Here is a 10,145-nt window from a genome sequence, read left to right on the forward strand (position 1 = left end):
AGGAAAAACCTAAATTCAGTCCTTAAATGGCCTAAAGACATTTTAGAACATAAATAAAAGCATCTCCTAAACCCAAGACAAATTGAAACACTAAATATTAGTAAAGTTGTTACACTTGGAACACTAAATATTAGTAAAGTTGTTACACAAAATTGTCTTCAAAGAGAGAAAGCACTTTTTTGTCCTGTGTCACTTAGAAATTGCTAAGAACTAGCATTACTCAATTTTCAATTTCATATCTTAGAACTTATTAAAAAATAATAATCCAAGGCATTTAAGTTGAACTATGTCTAGTTTAGGGCTGATATCTCTCTCTATTCTAATTAAATATCATAAAAAATATATGATCCATCAAAATGTTTTGAACTTACAACATATACATCATTACAGAACAATAAAGGTCTATTTTTTGCACTGTTATAAAACAAGCAGTTCAATAACAGAGTCATAGAGTGTCACATCTAGTTGGGGTCTTAGGGCTCATCTAAATGACTCCCCTCATCGGTGAACTCAGTTTTACAAGGTTTCTCATTTAATCAGGCACAGAGTTTTAATTAGTTGCCATTTCTTCTGACTCTATCCAGTGTACTCATTCTTTCTGAATAGATTTGTAATTTTTCTCTTGGCTCCAAATAGCACATACACTCATTCCCTTCCCCATCCTTAGCTTCCCCACTCAATGATACAACATAAACTTTGGGATTAATTTTATTTTTCTATTTCTTATTTCCAAAATCCAAAGTCATACTGCTTTGTGAAGTACCTTTCCCTCTTTATTTTTTTTATTTGGTCTATTTCTTTCTTTCACTCTAAGCTTGATTCTGTAATTTTTCATGTATTTGAGCATCTTTGGGCAGGTTACTGTGGGTAGGAGCTAGGGGTCAATTTTAGGAGAAATAGGACAATCTGTATACAAACCAGAGAACTTAGTTTGGTCCATTTCCTAATCATTCAGTGTGGTTACAGAGTTTTGTTGTATTTTATATCAAATTATGTATTCATACTGGCATGAAAATAGGATAATTCTGATCAAGTTTCCATATTGTTTCTCAATTAGATAAAAGAGGTTAGAGTGCTTTAGCAGTAGACTGAAAATGCAATACAAGACAAAAAAAAAAGGCCTTTGTTTGTTTTGTTGTTTTTTTTCGTTTGTTTCTTTCTACACAGTACTTCCCAAAGTGTGAGAACTGCTAGAAAAGAAGATTCTAGAGTCTGAGTCTAGGTCTCCTGAAGCAGAAACTGGCCATCAACCCATGTTTAAACAAATCTTTCAAGTCTTTCTGATACTCACTAAAGTTTGAAGTCTGTGGGGCAATTTTCCAACCCAGAGAGATGTATGTATGTGCTCGTAAGAGGGGGTGCCTCTGCTCCACTTAGCCCTTCAAAGACCCTAGCTGACTATATTTCTGTCATTCTCAGTATACCCACATGAAGAGGGTGAATGCATAGAATAGGGCATGTGGAAAGCTTCATAGGGCAATTATAGTGCTTCTTACGTACTTTTCAAGGGAATTTCAGCACATGGTCATAGGCAATTGCAAGGAAGGCTGAGAGGTATAATATAGCTGACTCATAATATGTCCTTTTCCCTACAAAAGAAGGAAAAGGGGGGGCATCTGATAGTCTGTGCAACAATTATGTAATTGTCTTTGGACAATCAGGTTTACTAGTGATGTGTTTTATCTTTCCTTTTCCTTACATTTCTATTGATGTTGCTTTCAGTCAGGCACTTTAATTCTGGCATTATATTAGAGTAGTACATAATGGAAGCTAAAGTAATAGGGTAATTCAAGAGAGATTGAACAGTTTACGGTGTCACATGTTGCTGAGTATTCAATGAAATGAGCACTAAAAGTGTCCCCCAGATTTGGCACAGTGGAAGCCATTGATGACCTTAGGAAGGACGGTTCCATAAAATAATGGTACAGAAGCTGTGTTGGTGTAGAGTATGTTAGTAAATGTATAGAAGATGAGAACATGAAGACAGCAAAATATATATAGCTGTTTAAAAAAAGATGGACTATGGAGTGGTGGAGAGATAGGGCTGTTAAGTGAAGGATGATATGGGATGGAGGCCTAGGAATTATTACATAATGGTGGAAAAGATCTGGTTGAGAAAGTGTGCTTGAATATTCAGGAAAGGGAGGTTGAGTGAATATCTGACGAGGGTTAATGTCCAAAAGTACAGATGGAAAAACAAACAAACAAACAAACAAAAAAAACAAAAGTACAGATGGGAAGGGGGACATTTGTTAAAAGAAGAAAGAAAATCCCTCTAATGCAGGAAAGAAGGAGATGTATAGGGAAAGAGGAGAAAATTGAAGTAATCATTTGGGGAAATTGAGAGAGGAAGTTTCTAGAGTAATATAAATGGATTGCTAAGCAGTATTAGAGACCTATTTGAAGTCACTGCACAAATCTACATAAAATCATTGTAACAGCGTGTTAATGTTACATTGGTTTGACATATTATTTAGATTGTAATAAGTCCTAAAAATCACATTTATTAGTACTGTTTTAATTTTTTTCTTTTTAAAAACATTTTGAAACTAGATAATAGTATAAAAACTATGATATTTTATTTTTGCCTTATCCTGCTTAATTAACCTGTGTTGAGAATTCCCGGGCAGCCCGGGGGGCTCAGCGGTTTAGCGCTGCCTGGACCGTCAGCCCAGGGAGTCATCCTGGAGACCCGGGATGGAGTTCCACATCGGGCTCCCTATATGGAGCCTGCTTCTCCCTCTGCCTGTGTCTCTGCGCTCCCCCTGCCCTCCTATCGAATAAATAAATAAAATCTTAAAAAGAGAGAGAGAGAATTCCCTAGCCAGTGAGTTTATTACAAATATAGCACTTTGTGAAATTCAATAATTCTCTCAAGGCTTCACAATGAACATTCATATAAGAAGTTTTAAAAAGTTGACATCATTTCTTTATTCTTTATTGGAATTTTAGAAAATCTGAAAAGAATCTTACCAAATGAACCAGTGCTTCATGTTTATAAAAAAGTAATTAAGAAAATTGAGTGCCTTGTTTCACATTCACTTTATATATCCAGAAATGAGGGGGGAAATGGGTATTTCTTAAAAATTAAATATATTTTTTAATGAAATCTCAAGGTACCTATACATTGGAATGACCTGAATGTTTATCCAATGACATGCTTCCACCCTTGTAGTCTGGCTGTTTGAGGATCTGAGTGTTAGTGTGCACATTACTAAAGCCTATCATGTTGCTCTGAAAAGTTAACTGCCCTTAATTGATTTTACACCCTGGGCTCTTTGAACCCAGGTGCCCAAGTGCCAGACAAACTAGGGATAACCCCTACACTAATTATTCAAATTAGCCAATCTTCAGTGAGGCTGCAAAATCTTACTAATCCCACCCTGCTCTCCATAGCACCCCTAATAGCTGCCCCCTAGAACACTAGTTTGCTTTTATCCCTCCCTGGGTGCAATTCCCTGTTTGGCCTTGCCTAGCATCTCTCTTTACTTAGTAGATGTAAGTAACAACAATAACAAAAATCATCCTTTAATCTACATGAGTGTCACTGGGTTGTATCCCACCATCAAAAGAATACTTAAAGTCTTAAAAAACAATTGACGCTGTAGTCATAACCACTGACTTTTGGATAACTTCTTAGGAGACTGCTCTTGCCTTACTAATTGGTTCCAGACCACAGCGAGGGTCATTTGGGATGAAATTTAAGCTTGCGCTTTAGACTTGTGGCTCACTGCTATGTCTGTTGGTGGTTTCCATGTCTCAGAATGTTCAAAATGAGCAGTGCTAATTGACTCACCTCTGGGGGCTAGCTAGTAGACCAGGAGGGGACACATCATACAGATAGGAGTGATAGGCCACTTGAGCTGTGCTTTCTTGGGTCTGTGTTCTGGTGTTCTTCTAGTCACAGTCTGTGTTTGGCAGAGGCCTATTCCAGTGGTCTGTCGCTTCTTTGACATTGATCTTTTTTCATGCTTTGGGGCAGAATTCTCATTTGCCTATGTGTTTCATCAGCTCCAAAGCAAAGAGATGTTGATTGGGCTCCCCATGGTAGAGAAATGGCACCTGTGTCTGCCATTGCTTTTGCTTGGGCAGGGGTAAACCCTACTTGCTTCTTTGCTGCTATATACTTTGTTGCTGTCACCAGGAAACTTTGTACTTTCTAGACCCTCAAGAGCATCATAGGTGCATCCTTGGAGAGTAGCCTCCCGATGTATAATCCAAAGGAGGTCTCTGGGGCAAAGAAACTAATATCACATCCCTAATTAGAACACCTACCAGTTACTCCATTACTGAAGCAATGCAAGATCCCTAGCCAGTATGCTTGGGCCTTTGTAAATGCCCCAACATAATTTTTGATGGGGTTGGTATCTTCTGACACTGTTGCTTACTTACTACACGTCCCAAGGAGAGGCTGCTCTACCTCTCAAGTGCAAATGCAACCCTTTACAGGTGGACTAGGCAGGCTGGAGCAAGAGCCAACTGCCTACAAGGCAGGCCGCTGGATCTTTTTCCCCTCCTTTTCTATAACCAACTGGAAGTTTCACACTATGAATTATCAGATGCAAACTTAGGTAGCTAGAAGCCCAAAACTCTAAAAATAAAAGAATGAAAGGGGGAAAAAATAAATGTAGATGCAATGAGAAAAATAAAAATAAACTATACATATGTAGCTTAATTCAAACAAAGATGCATAATTTGACCCAGATAGAAATCCAAAATTTACTAAAAGAATTTTTGTAACAAAAAGATTAAAAAGATGCTGATTGCCTTTTTTTGCCTCTACACCACAGGCTCTAAATTAACAACTACTAAATGCACCAGTTGACAAAGTGCAGGAACTTAGTCATACTGGGTCTCAAATTTCAGTTTTGCCAGAAGATCTCACTGAATTTAAACATGGCACCCCTATAAACTTAAGAAAGTAAATATAAAATAGAGGGAAAAATAGGTATTCCTTACTTTAACTATAGCCTTGCCTAAATTTCCCATAGCTATAATATCCATTATCCTAAATATTCTGTATTGGACAAAGATACTAAGATCATGAGAAATTATTTGAAACTAAATAAAATATTTGGTACTTATAAATTGGCTTAACAAAAATGGACCCCATTGACATCCCAGTTAAAATAATTAAGATAGTCCCATATAAGTAAAATAGCACCTTTAAGAACTCAAGTTTATTATCCAAGACCTAATTAATAAAGGAGTGATTATGCCCATTCATCCTCCATTACAGTTAAATATTGCCTACTCTTAAATTTTCAAAAATTAAAGAAAAGAGAGAAAAATGAATGTTACCTCACAGTGAATTACTGTAACTTTAATGCTGTGATTCCATTTGTGAAAGTCCCCATACCCAATACCCAATATTATTAAAATTACTGACCTCATGAGATCAACAACCAGTAAATATTTGGTAGAAGAGATTTGGCTAATACGTTGTCTTTTGTGCCTATTACAACAGCTTCTTAGTGGCAGTTTTTAAGGAAAGCAATATCCCTTTTCCAGGCCACCCTCCAGAGTACTACAACAGCTTTGCCACTATACACAATATTTCCAGACAATATCTTAACTGGATCTACCTTTCTCCATCAGCACAAGTATGACATTACAATGATGACATCCTCCTCGAAGGAATTTTATTTAACACACTCATTAAGGACATAAAAGTTCAACATGCTTTAGTTTAGTCTTTTTTGTGTTCTGGAAGCAACATATGGCTCATTCAGATATTCTACTTAATTTCTCTGATACTGCACTTACAAATCAGCCTACCTTAAATAGGGTCCTAATCAACAAAAAGCTCTAAAATCTGTCCAAATTAAAATTGACAGGCCCCACAGAGGACCACTCTATAAAGTGCAATTGTGTAGTACATGGGGTTGGTCCAAAATGGTTCACTCTGGGAGAAGCTGTGATTCTTGATTGCCTCAAGTGGCCACATATATGGTTGCCCTCCTAGACCTGGACGGGGATGCCCAGGCCTGCCTTCCCTGATTATCACAGATGCATTTAACTGCAGATGCTGTTCACTGGGATAGGAAATAGCCCAGTTCAGCCCTGCCCTAACTGCCCTCACTCATTCTGCTACTCCCCATGGCCCTCAAGAGGTTTTCCACACCTTAGCAGACTGCAGAGCTGATTACAAGGCCAAAAGCTAGATATGCACCATGCAAGCTCATAGACAAACTTATTTTTGACAATGAAGAGAGGCCAAGCCTTCATCAGGGACTGCCATCTTAGTTGCCACATCCTGATCCACACTGGAGAAAAGTTGTTTATCTTCACAGTTAGTGGCTATGAAAAAGATTTAACACAAAATCAAACCTGAAGAAACATTATGAATACAAACATAAAAATCAGCAAAAACAATATGTATGCCATTGTGAAGGTTGTAAGAAAGCCTTTAAGAAACATCAGTAGCTACAATTCCATCAGGCACAAAAATGAATTTTATAATAAAGGAATTCAAGTGAAACAATGAAATATGTGCAGAACACTCTGCTTCACTCAGTAGTCTGAAAGGGCCTGGGATGGTCCACAAGGGTTGCGTTTGTCAAAAGGGATGTTCCACTGCAGCAAAAATATGTGAGAGAAACCCATGAAAAATGAAATAATATGGAAGTATGGTGGAAAACATCCAAACACAAAGGTAAAGGTAAGCAACATACAAAAACGCATGCTGCAGAAAAGAGGTGTGTCAACGTCCAAGAGAAGACTGTGGTATAAGCTACACAGCTGTGCTTAGTCTCCAGAGCCATATTTTCTTTTTCGTGAGGAAACACACCTGTTTAAGTGTGAACATGCTGGCTCTTGCAAATGATTTGCAACAAAAAAACACAGTCTCATGAAGCATGCCTGTTGTGCTTGATTATGACAAGAAGAAAATGAAGATCAAAGTAAAAACATCTCGTGAAGAATTGAGTTTGAACTCTCATCTTAGTGAATATATGCCTTCTGAAAGGAAATACAAATAAGGCTTATCTTTGCCTACAAGATGGAGATACTGAATGGTGTTGATCTCAATAGTAGCAATAGTCACTGTCAGCTAAATATCAGATTATACTGTTTAGAGGACAACACACTGACAAGCTCAGTTATTTTCTCTCAGAAGCACATTTCTCTTCATTGTAATCCTGATTTAGAAGAATCAAAATGGCTGTCACTCTCCTAAATGCCCTCAGAGACTCAATCACCATAGAGGCTTAATCAGCCTCTTCTCAGGCCTCCCTAGTACCTAAACACCTATGACAGCCATAGGTTGCCCTTGGCTTTTGGATGCTAGAGTCTGACCTTGACTCTGTGCTATACACCATTTGAGCAAAAATTATTGACCACTTACTGGCCCTTTTAAAAAATAGTGGCTCTCAGGACGCCTGGGTGACTCAGTGGTTCAGCATCTGCCTTTGGCTCAGGGCGTGATCCTGAGGGCCCTGTATCAAGTCCCACATTGGGCTTCCTGTGTGGAGCCTGCTTCTCCCTCTGCCTGTCTCTGCCTCTGTGTGTGTGTGTGTGTGTGTGTGTGTGTGTGTGTCTCATGAATAAATAAATAAAATCTTTTAAAAAATAGTGACTCTCACAGATCCCTGAACCTGTGACTCTCTACACCTAGTTACCCATTATGCCTAGACTATGAATGAAGCACCTCTTAAAGTCAACACCTTTACAGAGGCATCCTTGATACAGGACAGTCAAATCTGGGCTTTCTGGCACATCCTACCTTGAAGAGGGTATGGTCTTTCTTGTCCTCAGTACCTTGCCAGAGCCAGGGTGCTGGATAAAGTTGCCATTCCCCCAGACACCTTTGACACCTAAGAGTCCATGGGATCAAATGAATGAAGCAATGGGAGTTCATATTCTATATGGATGGCATTGCCACCATCAAAGCGATGGAGCTCAGTTGTATGGTGTTGCTTTCCATCCCCTAGCTTGTGTGTCCTAGATAAAGTATACTGTCCAAAAGTTAGCCAATTTGCCAAACTTCAGATAGCCATCTTAGCACTGGATGTCCTGGTCAGCAAAATACCTTATTGATACATTTTTAAAAAATAAATCCTTGAGTCATTGCCTATGAGTTGTCCCCTTTGTTCAGAACTCTATGAACTCTTTATCTCACAAATAGCCAAAGTTTAAATCAAAGTCACTTGCATCTCTGCATATTCTGAGGTTACAATATCATCAAAACACTCCTTAAACACTCATCAAAACACTCCTTATCCCCTTTGGATGTTCAGACCTTTCTCAGAATATACAATACAGGCCTACCTCATTTTATTGTACTTTGTTTTATTGTACTTTGCCTATATTTTATTTATTTATTTTTAAGATTTGTGGCAACCCTGTGTCAAGCAAGTCTATTAGAGCTATTTTTCCAACATTTGCTCACACTGTCTCTGTCACATTTTGGTAATTCTTACAATATATCAAACCTTTCCATTGTTGACATTAACATCTTTGATATTACTATTGAAATTGTTTTGGCGTGCCACAAACCACATCCATGTAAGGTGGCAAATTTAATCAGCAGATGTCTGTGTTCTGACTGTTCCACTGACTGGCCATTTCCCCATCTCTCTCCCTCTCTCCAGCCTCTCTGTTCCCTGAGACACAACAATATGGAAATTAGGCCAATTAATAACCCTACAATGGCCTCTAAGTGTTGAAGTGAAAGCAAGAGTTAATCCATGTGGCAAACCTCATAAAATCCTTTTATCAACCACCACCCTGATCAGTCAGCAGCCATCAACATCCAGTCAAAACCTCCACCCGCACAAAGATTACAATTTGCTGAAATGAAAGCTCACATGAGAATTAGCCTTTTTTTAGCAATAAAAGATTTTTAAAGTATATACAGTGTTTTTAGATATAATGCTATTACATAATAGACTATGGTAGTGTATAAACATAACTTTTATATGCACTGGGGAACCAAAAACCTCATTTGACTTTGCTTTATTGTGATACTCACTTTATTGCTGTGATCTGGAATCAAATTTGCAATATCTCCAACGTATGCCTATACCCGGTGGTTTAACTGAGAAGCCTAATGGGCTCCTCAAAGAACTCTCCTTTCAGTTACAAAATAAACCACTAACTGGTGTTCTTGCCCCAGACATTAATCTCTCTTAACTCAAGGCCCTCTAGCCAACTCACACCACACACTAACTTTAAAAAAAACCTTCCTATAGACCTCTCCTGTATTTAAAGGCAGAGTATGTCTGACCTACATGTGTATAAACATACCTTATATATGATGCTCTTTAATGGTGTCTCCAACTATCTTTATGGATTTTCAATTCTGCCCACATCCCGTAGATTTGGAGGCCAGATCTAGGGTATACTCTCCTGGGACTCACTAATTGTAAGTTGTCCCATGGGCTAGGACCCTGCTCATCTAATATAGGACTCATTTGAACCTAAATTTCCACCACTCTAAAAATCTTTGTCAATATTCAGATTATAAGGGGGTGGATCCTTAATTCCTGTAGTACTCTGATTCCTGCCAGAAAATTAAAATTACTTTTTCAGGGCAATTCTAATAGACACTGTAGACTAACAAAAGGAAGATATAAAACTAGACTTAATAAAGAAAATAAAAATGACACTCAGAGATTATAAAATCAACACCATATCACATAATGACTCCACCGGACAATCCCTCATGGGTAATAATCAGTCCAGGGGAAAGTCAACATCAGATGACAAAGGTTGTCAAGTGCAGCTACACACCATTCTGTTGACTGTTGGTCTCATTGCTATTGGTCTGGATGCTTTTATAGGTTTGCAATCCAGAAGCACAAACCCTCTAGGTAAGCCATTGTCTCAACCAAACATGGCAGATGCTGAAGACTAAAACCCAAAGTCTTCACTGGCTTATCCATCACCAACCAAATCAACTAAGGCAAAGGATCCATACTCATTGGCTAAATTGGAGACATGCCTACAAGAAAATGTTGCAGCTTCAAATGCAGCCACAGATATTTTAATTGAAAAACATCACATCATATTAAAAACATGTACCCAAACCTGGTCATATGATTTATAACCTATCTGCAGCAGAATCTCCCTCATCACCCATCTAGATCAAACCTTGAACACTTATTTAGAGATTTAATTGTACTAGTCAGTTTCTGGAACTTCAG

The 10,145-nt window shown here is 38.2% G+C and overlaps 1 pseudogene; it reads left to right on the forward strand.

Moving 5' to 3' along the window:
• The first annotated feature begins 6,205 nt into the window (after nt 1-6,205).
• Nucleotides 6,206-6,980, forward strand: LOC140609361 (transcription factor IIIA pseudogene; annotated as a pseudogene).
• The last annotated feature ends 3,165 nt before the right edge of the window (nt 6,981-10,145 follow it).

The sequence above is a fragment of the Canis lupus genome, chromosome 18, assembly GCF_048164855.1.
Source record: "Canis lupus baileyi chromosome 18, mCanLup2.hap1, whole genome shotgun sequence".
NCBI classification, from domain to species: Eukaryota; Metazoa; Chordata; class Mammalia; order Carnivora; family Canidae; genus Canis; species Canis lupus.